We start from the raw sequence: 19,905 nt of genomic DNA, 5'->3' as shown, positions 1-19,905 counted from the left end.
GAAGGGAGGTGCTACACCTTAAATGTTAAAATGTATTTGGTGAAAGAGGATTTGCTGAAGTTACAAACGTCATAGGGGGAATTATTATATGTTTTGATATAAAACAAACCTAAACTTTTGGCATAGTAACAGACTCTAACTTCATATATAACATTGTTTATTGAAGCTTAATCATATACCAAATAAAGAGGCATGGATTTGGCTGAAAAAATAATAGAATTTCATTAACACCCTGACTTGAAACTATGAAAACATAATTTAAAACAATTTAACATGTATTTCTCAAAGCACTTTAAAACATTAAAGCAGAAAGTACTAATTTACTTTAAGAAGGCTAAATCTTTGAATATGCACAGACCTGTTTTTTGATACTATCAACACTTAGAGTTCCTTGTCTCTTGCTTTACTTGGCTCTTCCTTCTATTTTTCATCACTACTGAGGAGTGTTTATCACTTGACAATGCTACAGTACTGCAAAGCTTGCAGATGAATGTTTCAATCCAAGAAGAAAACATGGATGTTTGGAATTTATGAAGAATAGTAACATAGAGACATTTCTGCTCATCGTAGGTCTTAGAAAAAACAATTTTATACTTTTGATATAAATCAGCTAGGTATTATCTATCTAAATAAGATGCTTCCAAGATTTTCTTAATTATCATTGAAGGCATTTTGCTTTAGCATAAAATTTAGATTCTTGCTATAGTTATCTTCCACATGCAGCTAGTTTAAGTTATTTCATAAATTAGGATTTATTTTAAAAAGTAAGTGCTGTTACTATAAATACTATTCAGAAAGTCAAAAATTCAATAAGTGGAGGAAGTTCTCTGATTAGAAAGGAAACATTTGACTGACTTACGATGTTTTCCTAATGATGTAAGGCTACTAGAGATAGCTTTAACCACTTGTAAATTGCTGCAGCATAAAAAAAACCCCAAACCCAACAAACCAAAAAACCCAACTGAAAATGAGCCAAGACAGCAGCTGTTATCACAGTTTTCCATTTCCAGGAAATGTTAGCAACATTAGATGTAATCCATTCTAAGCCCAGGCTTTTTTTTTATTTATTTTTATTTTTTTATTAAATAGAAGTAAAAAATTGAAAAAGAAATCACAGGTTTTGTAACAAATTACATTAGCAAACATATTTGACCAATGAGCTAAAAAGTAAGAGAATATTATTGTCTTTTTTTTTCCCCTCTATAAGTATTTAAACTTCTACAATGAATTTAGACTTTGAAGTTCGCCTATGTTTGTGCTCCTGATCAATATCAAACAAAGTAGTATTAAATAATCATAGATAAACAGCATGCTCAGCAGGGGAACAGAAACCAGAGTCTGAGATCTCTGTGGCCTTGGTACACTGTTTACTGTTGCAAAATAATACATTAGGTCACAAATTGTGCTCAGAGTGCAACAAGAATTGCACCACTTAGATGAATCTGATGTTCTTCCAATTTTTTTGGATGTATATAAGCTAGTACAAAGAAAATACTGGTTTTTAGCTGGAAAATCATGTCTGTATGTGCAAAATTTGCATAACTGCTGGACTGATGTGAAATATTGCTTGTCACACTCATTTCTCATCCAAATATAGCACAATTAATGCAAAAGGAATTAAAACCATGGAAAAACAATTTTTTGTGTATGTGGAATAAACATAATTTATTTTTTAAAGTAATTCAAAGTGACAAAGCTGAAAGTCCCAAAATGCTTTAAAGATTACTGGTTTCAGTATGGAACATAATTCTGCAACAGCCAATTTTTAACATTGAGTTCATTCATACTTAAACTCAAGATGCTTGACAATCCATCCTCCTTCCCCCCAGGGAAGATTTTTATGTATGGAACCAAAATGCTTTTGAGGGAAAGCCCTAGTTTTTTCTTTGTAAGCAAAAATCTCAGTAAGTCGTTACTTTGTGTTAATAACTGTTGATGTTTTTGTACATCTGTCACGTACTAATGTTCAAAATCTTTTAAATCATTTAAGGACCCTGTTTGGTATAGATTCGCCCATCAAAAATTTCATTGACAACTAAATGAATTCAATATATGCTTTCATAACTTTGTGACAGAAGGGTGAGTCCTTTATTATCATTGGACTGCAACGGTATATAAAATAGATCAATATATTAAAAATTTCCCATCAAAATTATGGGAGCAAGTTATTAGGCATGCCTATAAATTGCTGGATATGCCTGAAGTTGCCAGTTTTCTAGTTTTTCTGTTCCCTAATTAACCAAATTAAGCAAGAACCTGAAGTCAACTGAGGGTGTTTCAGCAGTGATTTGGGAAAGGACAAGGAGATGAAAGCTATGAATGACTGTGTGAATTTGCCAAGATTTCTTTCATTGCTGTGAGACAAGGACAGAATTTATGCAGTTTGAAGGACAGCTAGCACTGAAACTGTAATGTACTATTTTATCCACAAGCCAGACAGAAAGGAACACCGTGCTCCCCCAGACATCTGTAGTATAAGGGTCAGGATATCTTCTTCTGGTTTCTCTTTATTTTTTTTTTTTAAATATGTATGTATATATATTTTTAAGGAAATTGAGTAATGCAATTACTGCTTTTGAGTTTTTTCCAGTTGGATTAATGCATATAGTAGATCAAAAACAAAAACAAAAATTACCTTTCCAAGATATGACTTTGCGTTCTTTTATGAAGAACAGGAAGGACATAAAAATAAATACTTATCAAAAGCTAGTTAACAGCTATTCATTTTACATTAAGAAAAGCATACTTTTGAATTTATAACAGCTTTTCAAGCAAACAGAAAAAAGCCATTTTTTATACAACTAAAATGTAGTACAATGTGTAGTCTTTACCTACAAGAATGTAAACCATTTAAAAAAGAAAGAAAATTGTGTCCCCTAGGTGTGGTGTTTCTGCAGATTCACAGCTTTTGAATTGTGAAAGTTGAAGCCCTTTGAAAGCAATATAGGAACTGCACAAACATCACATGCAGGCTGATTTTTTTATTTTATTTTTTTAAGCTTTAGGAGTCTCTCACAAAAATGTCTTTTATTTATCTTTTTCAAACTTTTCCCTAAAATACTCAAACGAGAGCTTCAGTGGCCAGTCTGGCCCAAACCACGACAAGTGTGAAGGTAAATGAATAAGAAGAGCTATTTCATTAGTGACTCTAAGTGGAAAACACTCACCCTTCTTCTTGTCTAAATTACATCTGTACCTTTTGTTGCTTGACCTGATATTCGAAAAAGTCCCAAGCATGAAGAAAGCAAGAGGCCCAGCAGCATCCAGCCCAGTGTGCTGAACGCCTGCGATCTTCTCACATCAAAGTCAGTTTCATAAGGAAAGCTGTAAAGCTTTGGGATATAAAGTTAAGTGCAAAAAAGCTAGTATCTCAGGTTATTGAAACTTACTCTTCTTGTATATGTCAGTTCAATTTTCTGAAGTGATGCTTAAAGAGACTGTATGTTGATATGCAAAGAAGGCACTCCTGTACTCTGTGGCACACGGTGTAGTGAGGACGTACTACCACTAGCATGAGACTACAGCTGAACAAAAAGAAAGTACAGCAGATGGTCATCCCAAACACTTAATCTTTGCATCTTCTTGTGTCGTTTTAAATTATTAAGTAGTAAGCTGGAGGAAGAGCAGCTTGAGGAATGAGCATACAAAAGCTTTCCAGTATAGCTTACTGAGTTATTCAAATCTTGTTCTGACCTAAGCTAATTTTAAAAATGTTGCTTTAAATAGTGGCATTTAAATACCTTCCTTTAGAAAACCCTTTAGCACTTTTTACTAATATTAAATGAACTGAGGAACCACATATTTCTCTGAACATTTATTTCTCCTGAGATAAATCAGTGAAAGGGAGGTTGGTTGGTAGCATGTTGTGAAACTGCATAACCCAGCTCAATGGTTACTAAAAGTCAGCCATCTCAGGTACGACTGCTTATTTGTCTAGCTTGCCATCACGACTCAAATAGTGGAGCATGCTCATACTGTGAGCTCCTAAATTGTCTGCTATTTTCATTTCTCTGAGAAGAACCATTTTGTTGAATTTGAAAAAAAACCCAACAAACAGAAAGAAACTAAACTGCAATGGGAGTTAACAGTAAAAAATACTATTGATAACATCAGTGGGTATGTACAAAGACAGAAGGTATTTACATGTTTTTCCAGTAACCTGACCCAGTACTAAGACCACCTACTGAGATTTAGCAGACTGACTCTTGCAATACGCAGCAAAACCTTTTGTTTCACCACTTATGTAACTTTTATAAGATTACTTCCCTTACTATCCAATATAAAAATCATTATTTACTATGCTACTATAGGTATTGTAGACTCTAGACTATGGGTTTTTTTAAAATGTACTCCTAACTTTTTCACAAAAGAATGGCAGTGCTGTTATTAAAATACAAGCATTTTAGTGATGACTAAATACAATTGTTCATAAAAAAGCAAATGTACAGAACAGGTGTGCATAAAAACAATAGGACAGGAAATGGTTAGCAGTTTCTTTGCGATAAAACTATTATTCACATATATTACAAAATGTTATGATTAAATTATTTTTTAATATATAAAAATATATATTTATTGTACTGTATTACTTTTGTTTATTAAGAAAATGATGTTGTTCCAGTAAAAATTGTTTATGCAGAATCTTTTTTCCCATTCCAGATAGTATTTTTCTGAAAAAATAAAATGCAATCATAGGTCCTAGCTATAGGAGAAAGAATAAAAAAGTATTTTTCTGATTTACAGTGTCCATGATACAATTTTACTGTTGGCACGTGTGAGTATAGGAAAAAAAATGCTGCTATTTCTTACACTGCTTACAGCTGAAGAATTGCAATCATCCATAAGCACATGAACTTTTAAGGCCATACTTGTTTTTACACATTCACTGGAAAAGACCTTTAAGCTTATCTGTTCTGGGACTACAGTAGAAGTAAAAATGGCTTTTCTGTGTGCAGACAGGATACATGACATGCTCAGCAGGGTAAATTGGACACCAGTTAACACTGGTAATACCTTTATGATACTTGTATGGGTGCCTTCATGTAGAAAACATCCAACTGCTAACAGTGCAGCACTTGTAGTTTGGTTTATAACATTTTTCTTAACACCCTTTCACATCATTACAAAAGCAGTGGACCCAAACAACAGCAAAGGCAGAAAAAGAACCCTTGCTTCTCAGGTGAATTTGTGTTTGCTTGTCCTAAGCGGCTGAAAATATCATGTATCTACAAGCGGATGGCAGTGTACTAGTTGCAGCAAGTTCATCTCCCTTGCAGTGGTCATGCGAGTGTTTGCTATCCTGACACGTTGCTGTGCCAGGGCCTTAACGCATGGGATCTGCAGTTTTTGTGGTTTGTTATTCTCCAGCCAATCCTGGCATTATGAGGCAAATATAACCAGTTACATTCTCTAACATGAAGCTAAAGCATGCTGCATTTTGTAATTGCAATCTTAATTCTTCATTCATCATTTACTCATCTTACAGCCCTTCCAGTGCTGGTGCCTGACAAGCCTACAATTGTTCAGCTTCAGAAGGAAAATAGCTCATATATACGCACTCACACACACATGCATGTCAGAACAGGGAGGAAGAGACAAGAGAAGAAGTAAGTGATATGGCTGAATGCTCTTGGTCAACTCAGGCCAGCCTAGGGGTGTCTAACTAACAGCCAAGAAACCTGTTAAACAGCACGGTAGAGCACAATGTGTTTGAATATTTGTAAGTTTGCATTTTCATGTATTATAATGAAGAATTTCACTGAATTTCACTGAATTTTTTTAGAGTTGGAAGGGACCATATAGATCATCTAGTCCAACTCCCCTGCTGAAGCAGGATTGCTTATAGAATGAGAAAAGTAAAAAGCTGTCAAGAAAATTCTTTACTGGCAACTTAAATATGCTTTCTGACACTTGGATGATCTGAGAGTACATGTATGCATTATAACTAGCTTTGCATTAATAACAATGAAATGGCCATTCCTATGAAGGGAAGTCATAAGTGGTTTTTTTAGACAAATTTGGGACACATTGAAAAGACAACCTGGAAGATGGCATGACTAATATCTAAGTGGGACATATTTATAAAATCATAGAATCATAGAATGGTTCGGGTTGGAAGGGACCTTAAAGATCATCAAGTTCCAATCCCCCTGCCACCTCCACCCCCCCCCCCACCTCCCACTAGAGCAGGTTGCTCAAAGCCCCATCCAGCCTGGCCTCAAACACCTCCAGGAATGGGGCATCCACAGCTTCTCTGGACAACCTGTTCCAGTGTCTCATCACCCTCACAGTAATGAATTTCTTCCTAATATAAAGCTATTCTCTTTCAGTTTAAAACCATCACCCCTTATCCTATCGTACACTCCCTGATGAAGAGTAAAACTCTCTTGCAGTTTTTCTGGAACGCTTATTGCTCAGTGGATAGGGTCAGTCTCCAGAGGAAAGGGAGAAATAACCCCTCACAAAATTCCTTTATCTCCTCTCTCCAGCAGGCCACAGATGGCTGTTTCACCTCCTACGTTGTTTAATGCCAATGGCTGTGGTGAGTTTACGGGTGTCTGATCCAACTCTGCAGCTGTAGTGCTGAATTGGTACCCATGGAAGTGTTACCTCAAGAGTCACAGAAAACTCTGCTTCAGAAAAACATTACTGAGCATTTTTGGACAACAGGAGTTAGTGCAGAATGATGACTTTTGAAGGAAACTATGGGATGTTATTTTAAGGGAAAAGAATAACCTATACTAGTTTCCATAAACTCATGCGAGCAAAATTCTTCATGAGTCACCAAGAAATTTCATCACTGAATGGTGATATCTGGAAAGATCTTCCTAAATTACTTGTCCTAGCACAGCGAAAGTTTATTTGGCACTTGACTGATAAGTAAAAAAGACAATTCTTGTCCCGGCATCAAGAATGTGGACATGGGATGAGTAGAAGAGAAAGAAAAACAAAGGCTGAAAGTAGAGGAACAGAAGCCAAGGACATTCATTTGGCCAATTAATTTTCCTAAGTATGCACCATAAAGGTTCTAATTTATATTAATATATACATTATGGTTTAGCATAGTTGTGCCATAGTGTAATTTAAAGTATCACGCTGGACACCGATTGACATGTTGTATCTAAGCCTGTTGAGTTTCCACTATTGATTTGCAGCAAAACAAGGTGAAGGGTAGATAGATCTATCTGCATGTCTGTAGCTAGGATCCAATATCTTTGCTTTACAGTTCTGAGTAAGACTCTCACCTACTTACAAGTTTACTTTGGGAAATGCCAACCATATTAATGTAAGTATAGGGCTCCTACAGGAATGTGATAGCAATCAGCTTATGTATTGACTTTTTAAGATGGAGGTGGTGAACTGAAGCTTTTACTTGTCCATGAGAGGAGAGGTACCAACAACAAGCCTCCCAGTGCTTGAGACTTCTCCTCTTCTATTCTCTTCCTTCCTTTTGATTGTATGGGTAAAGAACAGAGTCACCCAGAGATCTCTTGCTGGTTTGCTAATATCCTTGTTTTAGAGAGGCATACGCTTTCGTCTCTCCATAATATCAAAAAATGCTGAAGAGCCAGTAAGTCATTTTAGGCATGCTTGTTATCAGATCTAGTGCCTCAGCCATCTGCCTCAACAGCTCCTGAAACTGCTGATAGTTGTCCGGCAGAGATTATAACCACTGTCACAGAATCTTCAGAAGTCATGGAAGAAGTCAGGCTATTACCAGTTTATTTACATATTCTCACTATATCCATATCTAGCAGCTCAGATTGGCTTAAACAGGGGTTATGATTCTAGCTCTATAGGGGAAATTGTACGATAAAATAAGAACTTGATTTTATAGGAGAGGAACAATAATAGCACTCACAATTCTTAGGTAACAGATTGACTTGACTTCACACATCCATGGAAGATAACTGTGAAAACAGCCAGGCAGAACTAGAGACGCAGGGCAGGAGACAACATCGTGGTATAAATCTCTTATAATCGGAATGGAAATTTCAGACCAACTTAGGAATTGCAGCACTTAGTATTTGTCATGTGGGCTCTGCAGGAGAATTGGCAGGGCTGCACTAGACTCACCTCATGGCATAAATAGGAGTTACTTTCCCAAGAACAGCATCCAAGTGAGTGAAAGGCTGACTAGTGAGTCCCACAGAGGTAGCCAGCAGGGAATAGTGAGCAGAACAGTGTCTAAAATCTTGCATTTCTCTGAGACTCAAATGTTTGCATCCACCCCAGAGCTATAGCCCAGAAGTTTTCCTGAGAGTAGATTTCTTTTGCCATTTCTTCCAGGTGAGTCTGAATGCTTCATTTAAATGCAGCTCGTGCCACAAGACAGTAACGATATCTGTTTCCTGTGGATGTGTGTTGGTTTTGTGCTACACCTCTTTACAATAATAATTCAAGTTTTGCACAAGTTCTACCAGCTAAAAGATAATATAAGCTAAGGCCTGTTCTGACACATCGTATGTGTTGTATGCTCTATCAACATTTCTGTCACCATGGGCATAAATTTGGATCTCTACCCAGATGCTCGTTCTTCCAGAAATTCTGCCACTTTTCCACTTTGCTTGAATTTGGACAATGAGTTTAAAAGTTATGGGAGTTGAGGGGGGTGAAAAGACTTGCAAAACAGAATAACCTTGTGACTCCTTGTATTCTTAGGAAGGCAGGCAAAAAAGATGAGCAAGCGCAGCAGTGGCTGCCTTTGTTGTTATTGTATGAAAACCTAGTGGTGGAGCACCCTCCCAGGAAGCAGGGAACAAGTCCGGCACCGTTCAGCCTATGTGGTTTCAAATCTGCAACTTTCATGATCAGGGAGATTTCACCTAATTATCAAATTAGTTACTCATGGAGAAAGGCTCTTTTCATCTCTGTGCTTATGACTTGGCAAGGAAGAACCTGTAAGACAGACCTTTTGTTAGACTATGAACTTGTGTCAATGTTTTCAGACAGACCCGAAGTTTAGCACCTGAATCCAATTTTCAGGAGCTACCTGAGTGGGCCGATCCTCAGCCCTTACCAGTTCCCAGAGGAAGGCTGCAGTGAATTAGAACATCTGTATGTGAGGCTAAGTACTTAAATGCCTAAATACAGATTTACATGAATACATCTACAGTGCCAATTTTTAAGTGTTTTGACTTGAACTAACTTCCTAACAGATGGTTATTCTGCATCATTTATTTACGGCTGTTTATGTTTTTACAAATGTAATAACTGATCTAAAAGTGATCCAAGCTTATTCCTTTTATTTTTATTTATTTATACTGCAATAACAGTTAAAGATACTCCTGAACTGCACAATCTACAGAAATTATATAAAGAGGATCTTTCTGTGTTGTATTGACAAGAGGCCCTTCCAAATATTCAAGAAAAACTGCCATGACCATAAGGCAAAGTAAACAAACATAAATTAGATGTTAGCATCATCTGTAACATTTTAAGCTTAAGCAAGATATTAACAAAAATAAACAATGCCAAAAAAACTCCCAAAAAATTGAGGAGAAGATAAAGGGAAATAAAGAAGAGAAAATATATAAGTAAGTGTAGTAGAAGCTTCAGAAAATGGAATTCAACAAAATTAACATAAAATTTCTCAATAAGATAAATCTCATGGTACATAAAATGCAGTTCATGGTACCATAAGTAGATATAGGTCCAATTCAGGAAACTGTCATGCAAGTGTGTGATTACAAAATTAGAACTAAAGTATGTTTACTTATATCAAAACATTTCCTAACTAAAGAAGAAAGAGAGCAAGGTGAGCATGTCCAAAGTATTAAGAAATGAAAGGCCTAATACTGCTCTCGGCTATACTCATGCCTCACCATGTAAATCAATGAGTTTCAGAAGACTAAATGAGAGATAGAGTTAGCTTTTCTCCACCTACTACACTGACTAATTAGTTTATTTTCAATACCCAAAAAACTCATAACTTTTTTTCACAGTACCAAAAGCACAGGAAAACAATAGCTATCCATTACACCTCTAACAGGAAAAGGCACACATGACCATTAAACACTTTGAGACTTGGAGAAGAAATGTCATGAGAAAGAATAGTTCTTAGCTTTGAAGTTGTATTTATTTATATGTAAGTTGTAATATCCAGGGAAAGCAAAGTTTGCTGTAATAATTTTCTTACATTACTGCAACATGCATTTTTAATGCACCCCTTTAACTACAATCATCTGAAGAAGATTCAGAAGATTATTACAGTTGCCAACTGTATTTATTATACACCTTTATGTGCACTGTAACACCACTGCATTTGTATCAAGAAACCAGATCTGGAAGGAAAGACAAGGAAATTTTCCCACTGAATGATAAAGACGGTTTACTTTCATAAGCCAAATAAATTTTTCAGGAAACAAATTCAAAAAATTATTGATGTAGAACAGTTTTTATCATATCAGCTGCAGAACTCCACTGGGGAAAACAGAAAGGAGAAGCCCTCAGGCCACATTTTGTGTGACCTAATTCTTTCAAGGGTATGTTTCTGCAAATTTTTAGGAAATGACAACACAAATGAACAACAGTTCCCATCGTGATGTTTTCATGGATTCTCTGCATAACCTCAGAACAGCAGACTTTGCACCAACACTACAGTACACAGTTTTGTTGTAGAGTTTAATTACTTTTGGATGTAAATGAACAGAAAAACAATTATCACACACCCAGCAGAAGAAACGGCTATGCTTCTATAAATTTCTGGTATTCTACTGTTGTGATTGTCAATTTAAAGTTTCAGTCTATACAGTGCTGCCAGTTAATGATTAGTCTACTACATTTTGGCGAAATTGCACTCCAGTCAAGGGAAATGAAGTAAAACGATGAGGGGAAAAAGAAACTAATATTGCTAAAGTCTAATTAGAGCAGCAGGGCCAGTGCTGGACTTAGCTGTGCTGAGGTTGTCTTTCTATTAAATTCAATACACTAAATTCAGTGAGAGCAAGATCAAATGCTATGATTTGATTTTCATGGGTGAAGTGTTAATAGGAGTGTGGATTAACTTTTTTTCTCATGTTGTGAAATTGTCATTATATTAATGTAAAGCAGAATAAAATCATTCTTCTCTCTTAGCTATATTTCCGAAATCTGCCCATTTACTTCCAGAAGCATTAGCGCCATGCAGTTTATTTTGAAGGAAAACACTTTCATTTAACAAAGAAAAAAAGTCATTGACTTCATTTTAACAGTTTCCTATGCCAGACAACTATTTCTTACTTATATGGTTTTAATCCATGCTGGTTTGTTTCTAAATGAGTACTTGCAGCAAGTGAATGTGCTTTCATTTAGCAGCTTAAGTTTTTCATTTAACAACTTAAGACCACATTTTAGCTATAGTTGATATAACCATGATAATTAGAAAATCACAGAATCACAGAATCACAGAATCACAGAGGTTGGAAGGGACCTTTTAAGATCATCTAGTCCAACCGATTAAACAAAAAAAAAAAAACAAAAAACAGAAAACCACTAACCACCAAACCCAACAAAAAAAACCAAACAAAAAAACACACACAAAACACCACCCAACACTAATCCATATCCCTGAGCACCATGTCAACTCCTCTCTTGAATACCTCCAGGGATGGTGCCTCAACCACTTTCCTGGGCAGCCCATTCCAATGTCTGACAACCCTTTCAGTAAAGAAATATTTCCTAATATCTAACCTGAACCTCTCCTGGCATAACTTGAAGCCATTGCCCCTTGTCCTATCATCTGTAACTTGGGAGAAGAGACCGACCCCCGCCTCTCTACAGCCTCCTTTCAGGTAGTTGTAGAGAGCGATAAGGTCTCCCCTCAGTCTCCTCTTCCCCAGACTGAACAACCCCAGCTCCCTCAGCCTCTCCTCGTAAGACTTATTCTCCAGACCCCTCACCAGCTTCGTTGCCCTTCTCTGGACCTGCTCCAGCACCTCAATGTCCTTCTTGTGGTAGGGGGCCCAAAACTGGACACAGTACTCGAGGTGGGGTCTCACCAGTGCCAAGTACAGGGGGACAATCACTTCTCGGGTCCTACTCACCACGCTATTCCTGATACAGGCCAGGATGCTGTTGGCCTTTTTGGCCACCTGGGCACACTGCTGGCTCATGTTCAGCCGACAGTCGACCAACACCCCCAGGTCCTTTTCTGCCAGGCAGCTCTCCAGCCACTCTGCCCCAAGCCTGTAGCGCTGCCTGGGGTTGTTGTGACCCAAGTGCAGGACCCGGCACTTGGCCTTGTTGAACCTCATCCCGTTGGTCTCAGCCCATCCATCCAGCCTGCCCAGATCCCTCTGCAAAGCCTCTCTACCCTCCAGCAGATCAACACTGCCACCCAACTTAGTGTCATCTGCAAATTTGCTGAGGGTGCATTCAATCCCCTCGTCCAGATCATTGATAAAGATGTTGAAGAGAACCGGCCCCAATCTTAAAATAATGCTTTAAGAATCTAGTTGAATTTTATCTCAAAAAAATATTTATGCAATGTATGCATACCCTGATATTAAACTCTGTATTTCTCCCCTACGACCTCTAGGTATCATAATATTTCACCCCTCCTCCAAAAGTATTAATGGGGATTCACAACAGCTTTACTAGCCATATATTCTGAAACGCGTCTGGGTTCATACTCAGTACAATTGGTACAATAAGTGTTGATAATAAAAGCTGTCTGAGTGCCCATAAATATATTGTGGAGAAATATTACGTGTGAAACTCTTCATCCCTCCATCTACAATTATTTAATACAGAATGTCCAAAACATATATAGTTTAGATAAGACAGAATAGCATTTTAAATTTAAAAGGTAAGATGCACGTAATACAAATTTTTCACTTCAAATTGTGCACAAAGTTTATTTGTAGACCTTTGAAGTTGATGGGAGACTTGAGTGTTTATTCAGCTGGAACTTTAAGTATTTCATATATAATGCATATGTTCTCTGAAATGGTTTAAATTGACTACCACAAACAAATAGTGGGATGTTGTACACACATCTCAAATATTCCATAAAGCAGACTAAAAATGTAATATGGACATCAATTCCTTCAAGCTTCATAGTGTCTATTCAATAGTAAAAGACATCAAGAGAATTTTGCATTTGATTTTCCTAACAGAACCATGACCCCCACCATTCCCTAGTTAGTCCATGAATACAAGGAAAATCTAAGGAACGTATATAATGTCTATATAATTTTTTTTCCTTTTTAATTCTATTGTTCTGAGGACTTTCTCAAAAATTGTTTTGATAAACATCCTTAATATAAACACCTATATTGGCAGGAATATTTTCATTGGGGAATAACTATGGGAGTCCATAATCTCTGATGTCAACAGTTACATCGTGCTGTTTATTTATCTCTGATGTGTGTAACATTCTCAGCTTTCAGCTTTCCCAGTGTCTCACAGGAACCAGCTCTTAGGATAGTGTGATTGTACAAATTCAGATTCCATCGAGACAGGAAATGACATGAGAAGAAGAGAATATTCTCTTAAATTTTGCTAAAGCTATCATTTTCCAATCTATCGCCTTATACTGAAGGATTCTCAAGCTAACTAGACCATCAAAGTAGTCCATTTGGATCACTTGGCATTCAGTCATAGAACAATCACTTGGCATTCACCCATAGAATTCATCATAGAATGACTGAACAGGTCAAAATTTTGAAAAAGGCCTTTTTCCACCTGAGACTGACTTCAAAGCTGTACCCTAGCCTGCTGTATTATGATGAGACCCTAGCTTTTTCATTGAAGACTGCCTGAATTCGTCACTGAAATTTATATTACTTCTATATAAATACAACAAACTCTGATTGCTGGTATCCTTTAAAATTGCCAGGCCAAAGATGTGGTGCCTATCCTAAATGTGAAAGTCCTGTCATCCTCGTTGCTCTCTTTGGTATTAATCATGAATCTATTAATCTGAAACACAAAGCGCATGGGAGCAGAATATACGCTTATTCAATAAACAGAACAAAAGATTCCAGATTCCCTGTCAGAGGATATTAGATTGATCACAATTCTCTCAGCTTTCAGAACAAAGCTGAAATCTCACTTCAAATTAGTATCCTCATAGTCACTAGACAAAGCAGCGAAGAAGAAGAAAATAGGACATAGATCAAGGTGGAAAAGGTGAGGTTAAGCGTAAATGAGATTGCTGATCTATTGTGAGTCTAATTAGTTTTTGGAAAATACTCAAATCTTTGATAGGTAACATTAAAAAATCTTATATATAAGAGAACGTGAGAAATACTTTACCTTTGAAAAGTATTTAATGTTGAGAAATGATGGTTTAATAGAAAATAACATAGGACTTCTTTTTTTTTAGTTTATAATTAAATAATCACATTAAGTAATAAATGTTTTGTGGCTGTTAACCTAATCACAATTGATTCCTTAGTAGCAATGGTTTCTAAAAAGGAAAATGGTTTAAGTTAAGAAAATGTGCTATTTAAAATGCATGTGTATAGTACTTTGTATTTGTAATAAGATATGGATTATAACTGTGTAATTGACTGACATTCAATTAAAAAGCTTGAAATTAAGTAAAGATGGCTGTGTATTGAACTGTTGCTTTTTAGTGCACTTCTGTTGGCACATCAACAGATCGCTCTTGAACTGTATCATTAAGGGTGTAGAGCTGTAAATTGAAGAGCAGAGTTTGTAATCAACATGCATATCTGTCCCTCAGAGGTGTTATCTTGAGCGAAGCACATTTTGTTTCCATCTTTTGAACAAAACAGAAAATATTAGGAGAAACTTTTAGATTACTTTTTAAATGAAGTTACACTACAACTAGCATAAGATAACTTCTTTGGAGTGAAAAGCATTTATATGAGCTGAAGATCTGGCCAATTCTAGTTAATTGCAAAAGAGAAAGAGTTTCTCCCAAAGATGAATTAATTTATTATTTCTGAAGCAACAACATAAAATCATGTTATCATCTTAAAAGCACCTAGCAAAATATAGTTGGAAGGATTGGAATTATAATATAGACCCTGAAGAATAATTTATAAAGTGGCATTAAAACTCCAATATTCAGGAAGAAGACTGGGAGTAATAGAGTGAGGGAAAAAATGAACTTTTTAGACCTCTAGATCATGACCTCAATGATGAGTGTGGGACAGATCCCACCACTTGGTATTATGAGCTTTCAGTGGTGGAGATTGCTCCCTGGAGATGTTTCATAGAATCCTGGAATTGTTTGGGTTGGAAGGGACCTAATGCTAGGGACTAGATTTAGATTAGATATTGGGAAGAAATTCTTTACTGTGAGGGTGGTGAGACACTGGAACAGGTTGCCCAGAGAAGCTGTGGATGCCCCATCCCTGGAGGTGTTCGACGTCAGGCTGGATGGGGCTTTGAGCAACCTGGTCTAGTGGAAAGGGTCTCTGCCCATGGCAGGGGGAAGTTAGAACTAGATAATCTTTAAGGTCATAGAATCATAGAATCATTCAGGTTGGAAAAGACATTTGTTAGTTATATATTATTTATTAAAATATACCAATAATATTTCTCTTATTTTTCAGAGAAATATTTTCTTACCAGTAATAAGAAAAAAGCATTCAAAACTATTCTACTGTACACAAAATGTTATCAACTGCAGCATGTATTTTAAATGTTGCTGAAGAATTGGATGGTTGGTTGTTTATTTTTTTTTTAGTTTGGTACCCTTCATTGCCTCATGTTGAACAATTGAACTGGTTAAATACATTGTCTTTCTGTGAATGAGGAAATGAAAAGTACACTGTCAGCATGTTTATTAGATATAATTGAATTTAGCATGTGTGCTAGAAATGAAATCTCATTTCTTTTTCTAAATTTGTAGACCATAGGTTGCATTAAGTAGAGCCTAACTGCCACACAATGTTTGGATTTTGTACCATAACATCTCAATAACTTCTTCTACTTCTGATTTAATCATTATTGTATAACCTCCAACATTTTGAAAATCATTTTCTGATGAATGTTATCTTTTTAACATATTCTTTCATAACTTCCATATTTTTAAATCCCATGGTTGATTAGAATATGGATTTGAACAAATAAAATATACATCTTTTGTTGGCCCCAAACAACTGATCAAATACAAATATGGAAAAGACAAAAGTCAAAACATAAACCCACATATAAAAGGCCCTGATCATCACTGAATATTGGCTGCCTACCTCACTTCTAAAATGGGTTCCAGTAAAATCCTGAATCCACCTGGGACTCTTTCTGATAAATATAGAATCATAGAACAGTTTGGGTTGGAAGGGACCTTTAAAGGTCATCTAGTCCAACCCCCCTGCAACAAGCACAGACATCTTCAAGTAGATCAGGTTGCTACAGTACATGGAGTCAGTCATTTAGAAACTTTTTTTTTGCCTTTACTATTTAGAAGCTGATCAGTTGGGTTATAGATCTTGATACACATATTAACCTTCACAGTACTTAGTAATATTACTACCAGGCTTTTACCTATATATAATGCTTATAGGATTGTTAGCAATAGCATAAAAATAAACAAGGTGCAGAAAAAAACCCTTCAAACAAAAAGCCAAATAAGGCACAAGATCTTCGCTAAAATCAGCCAGCCCAAGAGAAAAACGATCTTTAAGTATTTTTCTCTTTCCACACAAGCTCTGGAGGTTAATAAAACATATAAAATTGAGTCAGTAGCAAGATTGCTCAACTAACCCTGAAGTTTTCCAAAAGACATAAGATAAAGATCATCTGAGCTTATTCTGCAACCACAGTCACCCACATGATGAAATCACTGGCCTGTACAAAAAGTTAAATCAGCTTCTGGATGAAGGGAGAGCATGTTTCAACAATATTATCAGGTAACTTTTAGACTTAAATTGGTATGAAGACAAAGATAAGAGAAGAAATATAGGTAGCATGGTGAGTTGATGCACTAACTGGCTTTTCACCCCAACAGATGAGAGCTGGAAGTCAAAGTCAAAGTATAAATAAATGTGTTTTCTGGTGTCATTCTGGTCCATTTGTTCACGATACAAAATCACCATGTAATTTTCTCTGATTAATTGTGATTGGCAGCTCTATTCAAATAGTCTGGAACTGTACTAGAAGCTGTGTAAAATGAGAAAGCTATAACATCCATGTAGAGAGGTACGGTTGCATGATACTTCTACATTTATCTCCTTTCAGTGTTTTATTTTTCCAAGAACGGAAATCACACATAAAACAAGAAATGTAAGTAACAAAGACAAACAGTCCCTCCTTCCCCTCAAATATCAGCAAAATGAAAGTGCATAAAGAGGACTGGAAGGAAATGCTGTGTGACAGGTCTTCTGGAAGTTTTCAGGAAGTGTGAAGATTATGTACATTTAAGAGGATAAAAAAATCAGATTTCATTTAAACACAACTGATTTAAATTTCAGCCAATGAAGACGATTACTATGATGTCATTAGATAAATCTCTTCTTTTGCTGCTTGCAGTGGCCATCTGCCACTACTAACCACTCTCAGTTTATTTCTTGCAGGAAACCAGTAAGTCCAGGTTTATGCAAATAAAATGATGAAGGATATGCGCAGATAGGAACTATCTTTTTGATGGCCGATACTGCAGATTGCAAATGCATTAGTTTCTGACAACGCTGACTCAATTTCCAGATGGGAAGAATTGTGCAAGGCACATATACATTTGTAGTTTAGGAAAAAAATTCACTACCTGAGCTTTCTTTGCACAAAAAGGCTGATGCAATGTAGAACTAGGTAGGTAAGATAAGCCATTAATTATCAGGGACAACACAAATTCCATGTTTTCCCAGTGGAGTACACTTGCAAGTAGTAATCTTTCCATTCCTGATGTTTTCCTGTCTACCACTTCATCCAGAAATAATGGAGAGTTACGTAGACTTTAGTCAGTGCAGAACTCTCAGCCTAGCATCAGAAAGGCTCCTCTGTTGACTTTTCCATCCGTTCCCAATTTACTAATCTATCTGAAGCTTTGTTTGAACTCCTTTTTACTTTGCAAAATTACAGACCCATTTCTCATTCTAAGAAGACTCACTTGCTCTCAGTATTGGGTAAATATCCAAAGTAGACCAAAACTTTGAGCTTCTTAAAGTTCACAGGCTACCAGTGCAAGTCCCAATCATTCCTGTCCACAAACTTTTGCAGTCTCTAGTCAACAAAATGCAGCTAAGCAGTAAGTTTGGTACCAAATCTTTTTATCAGACAACAGTTAAAACAATTAAATCTGAAACAATGCATCAATAAGATGCATCATTGTTATTTTCCCACGTGAAGACAATTGGAATGGTAAGAGAGTGATTTTGTGCTAAATAAGAGATAACATACTCACGCCCACTTAAATCTTTTAATTCAAATTGACGTCCAGTAGTCAAAATAGAAAGCAATTAAAATATTTCTTTTTTAGACTGTAGGCCCCTACTTCAGGAAATCAGTTAACATGTTTAAATCCATTCTAGTTTAGGAAATATACTTGGTTGTGTGTTCAACTATAAGTCAATGCTTATGTTCATTATGGAGTGTTTACTTTAAATGATTATAAGCACGTGGCTAAATTCATTACCAGAAGAAACAGTTTCCCAAGTCGCTGCTGGTACATCCGCTATCCAAATCTCAGAAATATGTTGCCAGATTGAAAATTAAAGGTACAGGATTTTAATACTCTTCTTCATTCAGGATCGTACTTGTTAATTTTTTGCACACATATTCTGTTACATACAAATAAACGTGTTCATTCATGGTGGTCTGAAATGGTGAGTAGTGTGAAATGGTGTGAATAATAGCAAAGTAAATGAAGATGCTGTAGGTTATTTAGGTTCATTTTGTAAAGAAGCCAGCCATGTGTTCAATGGGCAGCAACAGGACGCCAGGCTGGGTTATCACACAAGGGTAACGTGCCACATTCTTCTCATGCCACAGTGTTGCATTCCTTACTGCTCTGGGTTGTAATCTGACTAAGTCACAGCAAACACGGCTTGATAGATAATAAAAAGGTAAAGTTACATGGTCCTTTCTATGAATGCACCTTCTGGGAGATACTGTTTAGGCTAATTGATTACTCAAGAATCTTTGGGATGAACCCTGACCCTGGTCTCCTGCTTAGCCGTAACATAGTGTTAAAGGCTATTTAGCCCATGTTTTTCCCCTTTTCATGTGAGGTCTCGGAAACATTTGTATATTATCTGGAAGATCCATGTTAATAAAACCTTGGAAAATACTGTAACCCCAAATTCTGGATTCATTCCTGATTTAAACAAGGAAAGTGCAAATCTGAGCAGTCTTTCCCATTCTTGGCTGTAAACAGAAATGGAAGAAATTTAAAGCCAGATCCTGCTTACTACTCATGCTCAGAGATACACAGGGAAATCAGAAAGAGATTTTTGCATTAGCAGAGTTTCATTCAAAATTTTTTATTGAATTGAGAAGCAGTATTAAAGATATAAACCCAATACTAAATAAGAAAATGGACACTTCAGTGCTTCTGTCTGGCTAGAACATATTTTGCTTCTTGTAAGATATTCTTTTAAACAGATTTCTATTTTTACAAGTAAGGAGAGACCCAAGTCTGACACCATAACACTTTACAGAATAAGTGATTCTACTGAGTTAGATGGAACATCATCTACGAATAAATATTTATGCAATTAGACATGTTAATTTTTTACAACTAGAAATCTAAGGCAGAAGAGATGAAATCACAGAATTTCATTTTAAAAGTAAACATAAATTTCAAAAGCAGCAAATTTTTAATAATGAAGTTTACACACAGTGATGTATGAATTCATTTTCATATACATTTATACTTTAATAGTCTTCTGACAAGTGAAAATAAGTTACAATTTAAAATTTGCAACAAACTCTTGATACAAAACTTGGGTTAAACCAAGAAGGAACAGTGTACAGGAATGGCTAGGAAGAATTTATCTCTCAGTCCTTTCAAGT

At 36.2% G+C, this 19,905-nt stretch overlaps 1 protein-coding gene across 1 annotated transcript in view; it reads right to left on the bottom strand.

Annotated features, from left to right (window-relative positions):
- The window catches only part of PACRG (parkin coregulated), a 224,297-nt gene that overhangs the window by 5,462 nt on the left and 198,930 nt on the right, over positions 1-19,905 (bottom strand). The window lies entirely within an intron of this gene.

Source organism: Numenius arquata, chromosome 2 (genome assembly GCF_964106895.1).
Source record: "Numenius arquata chromosome 2, bNumArq3.hap1.1, whole genome shotgun sequence".
Taxonomy (NCBI): Eukaryota; Metazoa; Chordata; class Aves; order Charadriiformes; family Scolopacidae; genus Numenius; species Numenius arquata.
The sequence above is the reverse complement of the archived record's forward strand: the minus strand, read 5'-3'. Positions and strand labels throughout refer to the sequence as shown.